Source organism: Cibotium barometz, chromosome 61 (genome assembly GCF_041138505.1).
Source record: "Cibotium barometz isolate CiBa-2024 chromosome 61, ASM4113850v1, whole genome shotgun sequence".
In the NCBI taxonomy this organism is placed as follows: Eukaryota; Viridiplantae; Streptophyta; class Polypodiopsida; order Cyatheales; family Cibotiaceae; genus Cibotium; species Cibotium barometz.
In genome coordinates this window covers 80,821-96,078 of record NC_141106.1, presented here as the reverse complement: position 1 = coordinate 96,078, position 15,258 = coordinate 80,821, and positions in this window count along the sequence as shown.

Genomic DNA, 15,258 nt, shown 5'->3' with positions numbered 1-15,258 from the left:
GCATTTTGGGAGTGTAGACAGTGTTTGCACATGTATTTTTTATCTTGGGTGTATGTACATATACTCTAGTCCAGGTAGTGACATACAGGTACTGCTGCAGTAGTCACAAAAAGATACTATTGTGTTATAGGTTGCACCGAAAAATTATGTGTTTGCAGGTTCTAGTTGTTGTAGATAAACATATTTGACGAAATCAATCAGATTGTCAGTGAGAAACTAGAAAAAAATAATTTATATAGATGGGAGCATAGAATGATTGATTTCCTAATGGGTAAAGGATTTTGGGACTATGTCGAGGGAGACAGTGAGGAGCCTCAGAGTTGTCCAAAGAGAATGCCACTCTAGAAGATATAAAGGCATTCATGAACTAGAGTGCAAGGAAATTCATGTATTGGCTTTCAATCAGTGTCACAGACATGATGCTGTTAGGATGCATACATGATGCCAATACTCTAGTAGTTGCATGGCAGAAGCAGATGTTCCACACCAATATAAAGGCAAGAAAATTGCACCTAAAACAAGAGCTGCATACTGTGGGAGAAGAAAAGCATGTCTATCAATGAGTGCTCTAAATATCAAGGACATTGTTGAATCCCTTGGGTCTATCAATGTATCAATGGGATGATGATTTGGTGAGCATCTATTTGAATGGGCTTGGCAAAGAGTACAAGTCATTCAAGACCTCCATTGTAGTTAGAGAGAATGTTGCCAATTTTTGGGACTTAGTGTCTATGCTAATCATAGAAGAAAATTCTCTTGGTGGTGAGGAATCTTAACACATCAAAATAGTCCTTTTACTCCAATTCAGGTAGAGGCAGAGGTAGAGGTCATGGTCGTGGCCAAGTGGTGGGTGGCGAACATGGAAACCATAATTATGGACAACAAAAGCCCAATGATTCATAGCACCAACAACAATCATACATAGGTGGAAGAGGCCAATAAAGAGGCAGGGGGAGCCAGAGGGGCCAAGGTTGGCAAAGAAATTAGAGTGCAAATAACATAGAGTACTATTTGTTAAAACCCTAATGATCTCTCTAGCTAATAACCAATGCCTCAACCAGGCATACACTCATCCACCCGACCACCCCCGAACCCAAGGGTGTACACATAAATACAATGAAGTACCACATACCTTATCTTAGTGTCCCATACCACCAAGAGATATGACCACTCCAGTAGCACATAGCTCTAGCATGAAATGGCAAGAGAGTAGGCACAATTTTCTACACAAGAGAACATTCCTTGAGAGTGTCCCATGTCTCTATTATATAGGAGGGCCCTCAAGTGACTCTTGACTCTCCATTTCCATGTGTGACCCTTGATTTCTTGACCCTAACCTCAACCCAAGGTTAGACCTAACCCTTGCCCCACTAGAGCATGTTTCCATGCTCCCATGTTCACATGCCTAGGGTGGGTTAGCCTCAAAACCTAAAGATATCTCTAGCTAATAACCATGTATAAACATGCATAAAGTAGGCATATACTCATCCACCCACCACCCCTGAGCCCAAGGGTGCACACATAAATATAATGAAGTACCACATACCTTACCTTAGTGTGCTATTCTACCAAGATATATGACTTCACTCCAGTAGCATATAGCTCTAGCATGAAATGGCAAGAGAGTAGACACAATGCTCTACACAAGAGAACATTCCTTGAGAGTTCCCCATACCCCTATTATATAGGAGGGCCCTCAAGTGACTCTTGACTCTCCATTTCCATGTGTGACCCTTGGTTGCCTAACCCTAACCTGAACCCAAGGTTAGACCTAACCCTTACCCCACTAGGGCATGTTCCCATGATCCCATGCTCACAAGCCTAAGGTGGGTTAGCCTCCTAGTATATGCACATATAATGTGCACATAACATACTTCCCCTCTCTCTCAAAACATTGCACTCTTGCAACAATGAAAAGAAGGAAACCTACGTGAACATTCTCAACTGCCTCCCAAGTCGAATCCTCAATTTCCATATCTTTTCACTTAATTTTAACCTCAAGGATTAAGCGACTACGAAGTTTCCTTTCCCTGAATTCAAGTATCTTTTAAGGCTCATGTGGAACATAAGACAAATCTTTGACTTCAACAAGTTCTTGAGGACTAACTGTGTTATCCTCACCTCCCAGCTTCTCTTTCAGTCTACTAACATGAAATACTAGATGAACTCTGATATGTGGAGGTAGTTTTGATTCATACGCAACCATGCCAATCCGACATATAACTCAGAATGGACCACAATATCTAAGAGATAATTTCATTAGGAATTTTTTGGACCCAAAGAGGGCCTCTTGGATTAACGTTTAATTAGGAATGGACCAACAGGAGGAGGGTTGGGTGCACATTTTTGACTTCTTTGACCCTAGGAGGCCTAGGATTTGGTTTGCTAATGGGGCCTAATTACTACTCTTGTCCCCCTACCTCCTGGGCCCAAACTTGGAGGTCCCCCCACCTAGAATCGCACAGATTAAAAACCCTAAAAATTTAAAATTTTTTAATTTTTTCCCAAAAGAGTGTTTTTCCTCTCAAACTTCCCCCCAACATACTCTAGGTTTGGAAATCTCATTTTGAACCTCTTTCTTCCTCTTCTAAGCTCTCCATTGCTGCAGAAACTCCATACCTCTCAAGCTCTCCCTCCTTGTCAAGCTCCCTCAGTCTCAAGCTCCCTCTCCCTCTTTCTTCCTTTTCTACAGAAACTCCATCCCTCTCAAGCTCTCCCTCCTTCTCAAGCTCCCTCCCTCTCCATCTCCCTCTCTCTCTCTCTCTCAAGCTCCCTCTCCATCTCCCTCTCTCTCTCTCTCTCAAGCTTACTCCCTCTCCATTGCTGCAGAAACTCTTACCCTCTTTTAAGCTTTCCATTGCTGCACTGAAGACCCTGAACTTTCTCTCCTCTCCACTCCTCTGTTGTAAAACAAGCTTTTCTTTTCCCTTCTTCTCTTTTCTTACCACCACCATGGCCTCTTCCAGTAATGTGAGAAGACCTAGGGAGAAGGTGGAAGAGCTTGTGCTGCATAACACAAGAGATGAGAATGGAGTTTGGGCTCCAAAAAGATTCAGGGTTGGGGCTTGGGTTTACATGCAGCCAAGCTTTAAGGAACTACATCGAGTGCGTCAACAACTGGGGAATATGCTACATCATTGGAAGGGACGGCTACAAGGCTTTAAGCATACTAAGAAGGAAGGACTAGTTGCCATAGTGCAACATGTGATACCCTTGGAGACTTGTACATTCAAGGCCAACGACCAAGGTTTCCTTCAAATTGTCAGTGTAACATAAACACAGCTTTAACAACATGCTAATATTGGATTTTTTGTTTTAAATTTTCTTATGATCCTCCATTTTTTTATGTCTCTCCTGCAGATACTTTCCTCTCTAATTATGTTGAGGAACAACCACTCCAAAGCCTCACTGGAGTTTTCTATATAGGCAATGTTTGTATCTCAAAGCCCAAGTGATCTTGTACAGAACAATATCTTTTTCTTTTCTCACTCATATTTTGTAGATAAAAAACCAGGTTTATTTGGCAAGCTAGAAGAGATCCCCAACCCCCCTCTTAACAACCCCGAATGGCCCAAACCAGATGCTTGGACCATCTTATGCTTAAAGTTTAAGATGGTAAGTGATATCAAGACCTCACTCAAGTTTTCAAAGGCATCTAGGTCAGTAGGGCTAAATTGGTTTTGTCCTTTACATGTTTTTGTGTACATGTTCAATTCCATGCCAATGCACCAAACAAAAACAATGCATATTTGTAAGGAGGTACGGTCTGACCAAATTCAACTGACCAAATTCAAGGATTACTAGGAGAGGGTTGGGAGGTTAATTGAGGCATCAAGGTGATGTGTATAAGTGCAATGTAGTAGATTCTACAGTGTCTTGCAGGTTCTTGAAGGCACACTCTATTTTGGTACATGCGTCTGCACTACCAAAGATGGATGCAAAAGCACGGGACATGGATCCCACTTCACGCCTCAGAAGAAGAAATTATGCTTATTGAGGTAGCTGTGGATGCAAAATGGATGGATTGAGCGAGTGGCAGCAAGCAAGCATTGGAGCCTGACAGACTTACGTCAACACTTTAGCATCATGGGCTTTGACAATGTGGAAGAGTCAAGTTTCAAGTTGATGAGAAGAAAGGTATATCTGATTCCACTACATGTCTAGAATTAACCCTTACACTTTCTGGTTATTGTGCCACTTTCTATATTTTTACAGATTGGGAAGCGTAAGGAGGGGACAACCATGGGAATTATGCATCGAAAAATATTTTGATTTTTTCTTTGATTGCAGAGGGTGGTTGAAATTGATGCATTTGCAGGGAGAGGCGGTGGGCAGCAGAGACCAGGCCAAGGTCCATGGACATGATGCTACACGTTGGCACACTATCTTGGTCGGCTTCTTGTGGATGGCATTGCCATTATCCACAGGGACTACACCCCTCAATCTGCCTTCACTCTCTTCTTTTGGTACAACTTCCTCAGCCCTTCAGGAGTAATTTTGATGCATTGGATGACAAATAATGTATTTTTACACAATATTAAAGGTATTTTTATCTTGTAAATTACTGTTTTTCATAATCAATGTACTCAACTTCATTATAAATGCATTAGAAATGATTCTGAGTGGCTGGGGGAGCAGTGCCAGAACAGTGCGATTTTTGAGCATGCACCACTGCTGTAGAGCCCAAATTCACACTATTCTGGCATAGCTTCCCCAGCCCTCCAGGAGCAATTTTGATGCATTGGATGACAAATAATGTATTTTTACACATGATTAAAGGTATTTTTATCTTGTAAATTATTGTTTTTTATAATTAATGTACTCAACTTCATTATAAATGCATCAGAAATGATCCTGAGTGGCTGGGGGAGCAGTGCCAGAACAGTGCAAATTTTAAGCCTGCATAGCGGAGAGTCTGAGAATATTCCCTTGCTGATGTGGCAAGGTAAAAACAGGGGTCATCATAGCCTTTGTCTCCCTTAAGCCCAACTTTTTTTGCAACAATCCCTTAAAATTAGGAATCCTTTTTAGGAGGCCCTTTTTGGGTCCGGAAAATTCCTAATGTTTGAGCACTTTCCTATTGACAGAGTCTGAGAATCTTTAGGAACTTTCAAATAAACCAACGCTCCTGGCTCAAAAGACCGAGGTGAGTGAGCACTCCTCATAGAATCCTGAGCACTCCTCATAGAATCCTGAGCTTGGGTCAGCATTTCTTGCATATCTCACAAAAATCCCTCAATGCATCAAGCTCAATGTCCTTAAGAGACCGACATCAACAGGTGCCCTGGTTGATACCCATACATAAGCATGAACGGACTATAATAGTAGATGAAAACTTAGAACTGTTATAGCCAAATTCCATCATTGGAAGATATTTTTCCCAACTTGATGGTTTTCCAGAGACATATGCATGAACCATATCCTCTACAATTTGATTCACACACTCTGTCTACCCATTAGACTGCGAGTGATCAGAGGAACTTAAAGTAGTTTCTAGTTTCTTGAAAACTTCCTGCTAAAAATGAGTCATGAACTTAGAGTCCCGATCGCTCATAATATCAGAAGGTAGACCATACAGTCTAAACAGTTGCTCGACAAATTGGTAAGTGAATTCTGACGCTTTAATTGCTCGACAAATTGGTAAGTGAATTCTGACACTTTAATTGTTATCTTTGTGGGTAAAAACCTAGCCATCTTTGTCAATCTATCTACAACTACCCAAATGGCATCGTGACCCCTACTGGTACGTGGAATTCCCGTAATGAAATCCATGGTAATACTTTCCCACTTTCGAGACGGAATATCCAGAGGATGTAATGACCCAACAGATTTAAGGCACTCTGCCTTATTAATCTAACACTGATGATACTTGTCCACATAATTCTAAACAAAATTCTTCATTTTTGCCAATAAAAAGGTCCTTCTAACCAAAGCCAAGGTACGTTGTATGCCCAGATGTCCTATCGATGGTGCATCATGGCACTCAAACAGGATTCTTAGTTTAATTTCCAACACATCCGATACATAAACCTTATCATTTCGGAATAAAAGACCATTTCAAATAAAAAAATTGGTTGGCTTTTCCTTGATTCGCCAAGTTTTGATCCACCTCAGAGTTGGACCTTGATTTTGCCAAATTCTAATATTTTCCAAAGAAAATATCTGTACTGCATTTTTCCCTGAGTGAATCGTATAAGTTAGAAGTAATTTTTGTGAGGCTAAGTTCATTAACTTCACCAATTCGACTCAATGCATCAACAATGCTATTCAAGCTACCTTTTCTATATTTAATCACCATGAAATCAAAATCGTGCTTCAACTCAGCCCATCTGGCCTTTCTACCTTTCAAGTCCAGTTGATCACACAAATGAATTGTAAAGACTAATGATCTGTCAAGACCATAAATTGAGACCTGTAGAGATACTCTCTCCATGCCTTTAAATCATAAATGATTACATACAACTCTTTCTCTTGAACTGGGCACCTAGTCTGTGCATCATCGAGTTTCTTACTCTCAAAGGCCACATGCTTCCCATCCTAGAACAAAGTTGCGTCTTACTGCAAAGTCACTAGCATTAGTCTCTAATGTAAGGCCTACTAGGATCTGGTAAGGCTAGCACAGGAGCATCTTGAACTTTATATTTCAAAGTATCAAAATTTTCCTGTAGCTTTTCATTCCACTCAATCGGAGAATTAGACTTCTTATTTTTACCCTTAAGAAGGTTGGTAAAAGGCACTGTCAACTTCGAATAATCCTCAGCAGATTTTCAAAGAAATACCACAAAACCTAAGAAAGATCTTAACTGCTTGACCGTACGTGGAACTGGCTATTCCAAAACCTTTTGGATATGATCCAAATCTATAAATAAGCCATCTTGAGAGATCTTATGACCCAAGAAATCGCACTTAGATAATTTATAATACAGTTTCTCCTTCCGGAGCCTTCCTTACTAGAACCTCTTTAAGATGATCCTCATGATTAGCCAAAGTTTTAATGTATATCAAAATATCATCTAGGAAAACCACCACACATTTTCCTAACAGATCCTGAAATATATCATTCATCATCTATTGAAAATTTTCTAGTGCATTAGTGAGACCAAAGGGTAACACTAAAAATTCATAATGGCCATAACGTGTCCTAAAAGCAGTTTTAGGAACATCTTCCTCCGCAATACGGATTTGATATGATCCCAAATCAAGCTTTGTGAAATACTTAGCTCCTTGCAGCCTATCAATAAGATCACCTAATCTAGGTAATGGATATTTGTTCTTAATTCTAATCTTGTTAATATGTTTGTAAAATAAATACACATCCACTAGGTACCTTGATCTTTTTTCTTAACCAAGAGAACTAGTTCACCCCAAGGAGACTTACTTGGTCTAATTTGACCCATCCTCAAGCATTGAGCTAGGTGATTTTAATGGAATTTAACACTTTACTTTCGCAAACATCCAAAGAAACAATGTTTACATCAAAATGAACAAATGAAGACATTGGATCCATAACTCAAGCTCATTAATAAAAGTTTCCTTAGGCACAACAATGTTTCCCTTAAGATTAACAAGGTTTCCATTGTGGGATGGAAAGACGTGAAATGTTTTACCCAATCAACAAAAAAATCCTTATTTTTTTTAATGAAACCATTCCATCCCTAAAATGATGTCTACATGAACTAAGCTCGTGACATGAAAATCAAGTGTATCTAAGTACAATTGGATGTCTAACGATAGTTTTGACAACTTCTTGTCCTAGAATCAAACTTGTCCTCCAGGCATCTTGACTTTGTACATGTGATCATTCAATGTGGTTTCCAGCTTCTTCCTCTGTACCACAATGTTGTCAATAAAATTGTGAGTACTACCAGGATCAAACAAAATATGAACGTGATGTCCATTTATTGTTTATTACACCCTTGGGTGCCAGGTTTAGGAAATGGACTTATGCATAGAGATATGGGGCGTTGTTACATGCCATCTAGAATGCTGAGTGGTTATCTGCGAGAGTAGGTGGTTATAGTGGAGGGAGAGCCCTCGATCTTCTCACTATTCTTATCTTGTAGCAAAAGAGAAGTTACCTTTGGCTTTAATAGTGGGGAGCATGTGGAAAGTCCTCAAAAGCTATCATTTGAAAGGGGCATTGTCCACCTTGCTTGTCTAAGCAGTATTATAGGAGGTCTTAACGATGTTCTAGTATCACATGTTGTATTCTTTGTCTAAGCTTTAAGTATGGCTTGGGTTAGAGCAATCGTGTTTTGTTGCCTATGCATGTATGTAGCAACAATGTTGATCGACTCATCACAAGATCCCGATGTGGCCAATCTACTATCCATTATAAATGAACAATATGGGCAGCAAGCTTGGTCGTCACAGTTTACACAGACACAGGTATGGTTCCATTAAACCTTTTTCAGATACACAAAGTTAATCTTTTATGCATTCTATTTGTCTTATATTTTAATCTTATATGCAGGCGCGGGCTTATGGTCGGCGGGCCAATCAACGCCATGGGGGTAGACTACCCTACTTGGCCAATCGACGTTGTGGGGGCAATCTACCCCGCTTGCTCAGTCAAGGACCATGCCTTTGATAGGCGCAGGGGCACCGAGTGGTGCAGGCCCATCACGATATGGTTGTGATGAGCCTACACCACCTTCCTCTACTAGACCCACCCACACTCCCTCACATTTGTCTCTTCACCATGATGACAACGACGTAGTAGGGAGTCTGGGGGGATAGTAGACATGCTAGAGAGGGGCCCTAGGAGACCCATTCCACCGTTCGATCCATGCCTCCTACCATACACTGTGGATGCGGATGGTGCCCTCATGATGGATGCACGAGGAAAGAAAGTCATGAATCGTATGCATGTACTTTGCAAACCTGGAGTTCGTGAACTCCTTCAAAAAGTAGAAATCACAAGATGAAATTTCTAAGCAATATGTTATCGATGTGCTTAAGTCGGAGTTCCCCGCCACATGCGGGTATTTGCTTCTCCAACGAGGAGTGGATTACGTGGCGCATCAAGAAAGTCATGAATCGTATGCATGTACTTTGCAAACCTGGAGTTCGTGAACTCCTTCAAAAAGTAGAAATCACAAGATGAAATTTCTAAGCAATATGTTATCGATGTGCTTAAGTCGGAGTTCCCCGCCACATGCGGGTGTTTGCTTCTCCAACGAGGAGTGGATTACGTGGCGCATCAAGCTTTTGCTCTCTAATAGGAGAGCAAATGTCAAGAGAGCATCAAAGAATAATTTGGAGAAGCCTAGCGTGTACGGCTGAGAAGTGGAGGCACATACACAACTTCATGAGAAAGCACCCAGGTGCTTTTTAACAACAAGCGGCGGCGAGTGCTTCCCGACTATGGAAGCGAGGGGCTTCGCACTTTGCCTCCGGTGGGAAATCCTCCTTTCTTTCTCGTTTTGTACTATATTGTTTTCTTGAAATAATTGTATATTTTCTTAATTGTTTTTTGTAAAGGGAGGTTGTTGGGCATGACCCAACAAAGGAGGAATATGACTATGGGTATAGAGCCCCCCGTCTGCAATTGTGGCATGGATGCATACGCGAGGTGTACGCTTGGATGAGTCCGTTTTGGGGACTCAAGCTGATGAGGCAATGTGTTGCCTAAACCATTCTCTTTTCTACGTCTAATTATATTTTAATGCTCTTGTTTACCTTACGCTTAATGGCATGTATGTAGGATGAAGGGGAAGAAGAAGAGGATGATCTAGATTATCCGCATGAAGCAAGTGAAGAGGATGAGGAATCGGATGATGAAGATCACTCGGAATCCAATGAGGATTCCACTTAGACACCTCTTCATTGTAAAATCTTTATGTATATATGGCCAAAGGCCCAACAATTTCTGAAATATAATAACTTTTTGGCCTCAATTGCATTCTCCACAATGTATGTGTTTCTTATATTTGTGTTTATGCTACAAATCTAAAACAATCTCTGTTTTAAATTTTTTTTAAAGACCTAGGGCGGCAGACTAGGGAGTCTTGTGCAGACTCCCTAGTTTTCCCCACCTCTTTTTTTGCTATGCAGAGCATTTGCTACTCAACAGCAAAAATATAAGTCACTACTCAATAGCAAAATATCGCTGCTGATGAGTAGCGATATTTTGTTGTTCCGCAACAAAATGTCACTTATACTTTTGCTACTAAGCAGCGAATCCATTGCAACGAAAATAGCAGTGTTTTTAGCAGCAAAAATGGCCTGACACCTAGCTACCCTTCTTATAAAAACGCAGCTATTTTCGCTGCTAGACCCTCAATCTATTGTAGTGGTTAACCCAAAAATGTTAACATTTTCCCACCTCCAAAGCACATCTAATCCCTCAATCTATTGTAGTGGTTAACCCAAAAATGTTAACATTTCCCCACCTCCAAAGCACATCTAATCCCTCATTGGATGTGGAAAAGATGTGATGCCAAACAAGGGGGGTAAATAATGTACAAAAAGATATGAAATAGAGTACAATGTAAAGTGGCCAATGTAGATCAAAAGGTGTGTTGATGAAGCCCATGTCAATCTATCAATGAAGCCCATGAAATAGAAGTAGAGGATGACACCCCCACCTCTAAAGGGGACCAACTCCACCAAGATCCTAAATCAGGATCATCTTAGACAAATGATCTAAGACAAGGTCCTCTAGATAAAGCATAAGATAAACAAAGTGAACCTATTGGTAATGATAAACTATAGCCAAATGATAATCTTGGTCCTGGGATGCTAGGATCCCAAATAAAACTAGTGAGAGCAGGCGCTTCCATAATGGAATGCCTAGATCATCTTAGACAAATGATCTAAGACAAGGTCCTCTAGATAAAGCATAAGATAAACAAAGTGAACCTATTGGTAATGATAAATTGTAGCCAAATGATAATCTTGGTCCTGGGATGCTAGGATCCCAAATAAAACTAGTGAGAGCAGGTGCTCCAACAAAGGAAGATTTGTAAGTGCCATGAACCATAAGGCCTAATGAGGATGTATGTGGAGCTGATGACTCTGGATAAGGCATGGAATCACAATGTATACCAAGAGGATTCCCCTCAATGAATGTACCACACCAAGTGGGGAGAATTCGTGCTTATAAAAATACCAAGCCAAAGGATGGTAAGTAGTTGGTGTCAAAGCTGTCTGCTACATAGTGTCTATAGACACTTGCTCCAAATGATCTGAAGTGGCTGCCACTAATGAGGATAAATGTAGCTCCACCAGTGATGAGAGATAAGATGGGTGTGCTAAATCAAAGAAATTCTAGCTCACGGATGGAAACAAGATTAGTGTCATGCTATAGCACCTCAATGTGAAGCTCTGGATAGAAAAAAACTATGAGATCTTGAAGTAGTAAGAGGAAATAGGGGAGGCCATGTGATGAGACACACACAATATAGAGCCTCTATACATCATATCAAGATGTGTGGAGGAGCATGTGTCTCCAAAACTAACACAAGAAAAATCCTCCCATGCTACCCTCAAGAAAGGAACTGAATCCCATATACCCTCATAATACTAAAAGATTTGCATGAAACTAGTGATGCAAGTGTGGTCATGGGGGATGGGTATCTGATGAAGTAGCGACACTAATGAATGCATGCTAGATCACAAAAGAACTAGAGAAAAATGTAGATGTGTGATCAATGTGCATGTGCCAACTTTTTTGCCAATGTGCACACAAATGGAGGGGTACAATTTGATCCACTTATATCTTCGTGGAGTGCTAGATATAAAGATAAGTGCTCAAATCACTATGTGTGCCAAAATTGGAGGCTTTGTGCACACACTATAGCCCTCAAATGAAAGAAATAGGGCCCTAAAAAGCACAAAAAGATCATAAGATAGAGCCTCTTCTTTGCTTCCCAACTACTTTGCTATGATGGTTGAGTGTAGGTTGTGTTTTTCTTTTGGTTTTGCCTTTTGGGGTTTTTTCTCAATTTTTTGCTTCTTCTTTTTTGGCTTTCTTTGCTCTTTTTTTTCTACTTCTTTTTTGAAAAAAGAGGTTGTAAAAATTAAAAATAGCAAACTATTAATATGAAATTTAAAAAATAGTAAACTGTTTAAAAAATAGCAAATTTTTAGTAGGAGATTTAAAAAAACAACAAAATAGAAGAAACATCAAATTTTTTGTAGTAGCCTCCTTTATTTTTTTGGAAAAAGTTAGTATATTAAATAAAACTATTAATTAATAAAAGAGATTAGTGGAGAATGATTTTCTCAAGATAAGTAAAGAAAAAAAAAGAAATTTTGGAAAGGGTCAGTGTGGAAGGGGGGATCAAATAAAACAAAATGAGAGTTAGTAGTAAACCAAAATATGGAAAAAAAATTAAAATATAGTTAGAAAAGAGATAGTAGTAAAGCAAACTAGGGAAAAACAAAATAAAATAAAGTCATAAAAGAGTTAGTGGGAAGTTATGTATAAAAATTCAAGGAGGCTTAGTGAAGATGATTAAAAATCACCCTACTAGCCACCATTTTATTTGTAAAAGGGTGTAGCCTTAAAGATATCTGTTGATTATTGATTCGCCTCCTTGTTGACTTATCTCGAGACAATGGAACCATTCTTAAGCCACCGGCAGGGTGCTCTTTAGTCTGGGCATTCGTGGGTCAATGAAATACCCATGGGAGGCTTACCAAGAGCTCGACTCTCACCCAAACCCTTGGATAATGAATAAAGAATAGAGAATGAAAGAATGACCACTTGTATAGTCTAGATGAATGAATTAAAAATAACCTAATCTAAGAGATAGGAAGAAGGTCACAAGATGAATGAACCCAACCAAAAGGAAAAGGAAAGCATCTCCACACTCACACTATACTATCACACACTCGACTCACACATCAACGGATTGAGTTCGGGATTGCAACTCACACATAGTTAGGTACCACACCAACACCTCAAGTAAGGAACCCCTAGAAAAAAGAAGAAAGGCATGCCACTCCAAATAGTACAGTCACACCAAGCCCTTGGTAGCTTTCTAGACAAGGAGGATCCTCAATCAAGACAACACTAGCTAAAATCTCAATCACATGTCCCTCACACACATAAGAACTCTCAAAATAGTATGCCTTCTAGAAAGAAATGAAAGGAAAAAGAAGCAAACAAGCAACCCAAAATTACTCTCACACACAAGAGGGGCTCAAACCAACAAAGCTTTAAACACCCTAAACTACACACACACTCAAGACTCACACATGAGCTCACAAGAGTGGATTCCACAAATAGGGCTAGAGGATAATGAAAACTCCTTACCCCACCATGTCTTTATATAGAAAAGGGAGGCTATCTCCTATGCCACATGTTAAGCATAGGAGATTCCCACATATTACAACCAATGAGAGGTGGCTAATTCCCATCACCCCTCTTTCCTAAGTAAAAAACCTTAGGAAATGTGAACTAAAATAATATCAAATGATGTGTAATGTGCCTAATTACATGTGCAATGTGTGCACATGTGTGCAATGTGTGCACATGTGTGTAATGTGTGCACATGTGTGTAATGTGTGCACATGTGTGAGAAGGCAGCAAGCCTCAAGGTAATCCTAGAGCTTGAGATGTATATATCCCTTCATTCTTATCTAATATCTTAGAAGAGAAGGTTAGAGAGAGAGAGAGAGAGAATCACTTAGAGGATTATAATTCATTGTGTAACTTGTATAATGACATGTTAAAGATGGTGGTGGGTATGGAAACTTCTAGCCTTGCCACCATCGGCCCATGGAAAGGTCAAATCACATGGAAGTGAAGAGAAGGTTCGCAAGACAAAAGGGTTGGACACCATGCATGCCCCCTCACCTACTTAACAAGAAAGAAAAAGAGTGCTGAGTGTGTTCTACTTTTTTAATTTTCTATCTATATATTATATAAAAGACCTATATGACTTTTAAGAAAAAAAAATTGTTTTGTTTGGGCAACTAAAAATATACAATTTGGTAAAATTTCATGTTGTATTGGAGGTACTGGACCTATGCAAAACATTTTTCCATTTTTCCACAACGCTCATGGAAAATTAGTTACAAAATGTTATTTTGCAAATGGTGTCCTAGTAGTGAATCAAAGGTAGGAGAAGAATCTACATCGCACCTTCACACCAAGCTCTCTCTCTCTCTCTCTCTCTCTCTCTCTCTCTCTCTCTCTCACGCACACACACACACACACAAACATCTACAAACAAGATTGCTAAACTAATAAACAAGCAAGGTTTACTAGATAAGACTATGAAAGCTTGCCACTCGTAGCTTTAATTATTTGGTCAAATCTATCCAATGTAGAGGGCTAATAAATAAAAGAAATCGACCTCCCAAAAAAAACTTTAAAGGAAAAATCAAATTTGTTAATATGATACATACAACTAGGAAATAAAGCTTTGTCATGCGTTTGTCAATGGTGAAAAATATAAACACTCCAAGATAATTTTAAAAAGCATCATCATGATTAAAAAAAGTTAACGATATTAAATCTATAACATAAGAAGGTAAAGGAAATTAGACTTACAATCATGCTCTTTAACATAAATACATGGGCTTTCTTGAAAGGGCCATTGTGTGTTATAGGCATGATTGAAGGGGGGGTAGAAGACTTGTCCGTAGCCTCAATATACTAATTATAGCATTAGTGGTGTTTATGGCACCAACAATAAATACATTGGTTGATTACACCATTAGTGGTGCTAATGACTCTACCAGTAGTGCTAATTGCACCCTTAGAGGTTCTATCTACAACATTAGTTTTTTAATTGCACTTTGGCGGCAAAGAAAAAAAACCACCATACATAAATAATTAGCCACATGCATTAATCCTATTATAGATGATAGATGAGGAGTACAGTCAAACACGACCACCTTAAAAAAGTAATGCACTCTAATAAGGTAATCTTGAAATTTTTTTAGAAAATTGTTTCAAAGAAAAACTTGTCTCAATTGGCTGATCATACGTGATGTCGATAATATGGCTTTGACTGCCCAACCCTCATTTTTTGTTGCAAAGGCATGACCAATAAAATTTCATGTTATTTCCCGCAAAGCCCATAAAGCCACAAGATAGTATTTGGCTCAAACTTGAAAGATGAACAAAATTGAAAGATTTCCCAATCAAACTCAAAGTGCTCACCTTTTTTTTTGGAACTTCAACTTTGTAAATTTGACCACCCACCCCCATAAATGGACCTGTTGTAAAACAATTGGCCCTTATTAACCAATTGGTTGGCCAAAAGAGAGAGCACGGAGCCCGCCTTTTCACATCTAAAG